At 51.1% G+C, this 1,322-nt stretch overlaps 1 protein-coding gene across 1 annotated transcript in view; it reads left to right on the top strand.

Annotated features, from left to right (window-relative positions):
* The window catches only part of LOC125481768 (von Willebrand factor A domain-containing protein 7-like), a gene marked incomplete at its 3' end in the record, with an annotated part of 15,755 nt that overhangs the window by 13,464 nt on the left and 969 nt on the right, over nt 1-1,322 (top strand). The window lies entirely within an intron of this gene.

The following is a 1,322-nucleotide window of genomic DNA, read 5'->3' as shown; positions in this document are numbered from 1 at the left end:
AGTCACATGTAGGCCAGACCAGGTAAGGATGGCAGTTTCCTTCCCTAAAGGACATTAATGAACCAGATGGGTTTTTCCAACAATTGACAATGGATTCACGGTCATCATTTGATTCTTAATTCCAGATATTTATTGAATTCAAATTCCATGCCATGGCGGGATTCGAACCCAGGTCCCCAGCACATTATCTGGGTCTCTAGATTAACAGTCCAGCGATAATACCACTAGGCCATCACCTTCCCTTGATCATAAGGTCAGAAGTGGGGATGTTCGCCAATGATTGCACATTGTTCAGCACCATTCGCGACTCCTCGGATACTGAAGCAGTCTATGGTCAAACCCAACAAGATCTCGACAATATCCAGGCTTGGGCTCACAAGTAGCAATTAATATTCACGCCACACAAATGCCAGGCTATGACCATCTCCAACAATGGATAATCTAGCCATCGTCCCTTAAAATTCAACAAGTGTCACCATCACTGAATCTCCCACTATCAACATCCTGAGGGTTACCATTGACCAGAAACTGAATTAGACTCACCACATTAACGCAGTGGCTACAAGAGCAGGTCAGAGGCTGGGAATACAGCAACGAGTAACTCACCTCCTGACTCCCCAAAGCCTGTCCCACCATCTCCAAGGCACAAGTCAGGAGTGTGATGGAATACTCCTCACTTTCCCCGGATGAGTGCACCCCCTACAACACTCAAGAAGCTCAACACCATCCAGGACAAAGCAGCCCCCACTTGATTGGCACCACATCCACAAACATCCCACTCCCTCCCCCACCGACGCTCAGTCGCAGCAGCGTGTACCATCTACAAGATGCGCTGCAGAGATTCACCAAAGATCCTCAGGCAGCACCTTTCAAACCCATGACCACTTCCACCTGGAAGGACAAGGGGCAGCAGATACATGGGAACACCAGACCCCTGCAAGTTCCCCTCCGAGCCACTCCCCATCCTGAGGTGGAAATATATCGCCGTTCCTTTAGTGTTGCTGGATCAAAATCATAGAATCACAGAATCTCTACAGTGAGGAAGCAGCCCACTCAGCCCATCAAGACCAGACAGACCCTCCAAAGAGCATGTCTCCCGGAAACACCCACCCTCCCCCACCCTTTCCCTGTAACCCTGCATTTCCCACCCTCCCTATCTCTGTCACCTCCTCCAGCCCCTACACCCCTCCCTATCTCTGTAACTCCCTGCAGCCCCTACACCCCCTCCCTATCTCTGTAACCCCCTGCAGCCCCTACACCCCCTCCCTATCTCTGTAACCCCCTCCAGCCCCTACACCCCTCCCTATCTCTGTCACCTCCTC

This window comes from Rhincodon typus, unplaced genomic scaffold (assembly GCF_021869965.1).
Source record: "Rhincodon typus isolate 14 unplaced genomic scaffold, sRhiTyp1.1 hic_rhity00003469, whole genome shotgun sequence".
Classification (NCBI taxonomy): domain Eukaryota; kingdom Metazoa; phylum Chordata; class Chondrichthyes; order Orectolobiformes; family Rhincodontidae; genus Rhincodon; species Rhincodon typus.
The sequence above is the reverse complement of the archived record's forward strand: the minus strand, read 5'-3'. Positions and strand labels throughout refer to the sequence as shown.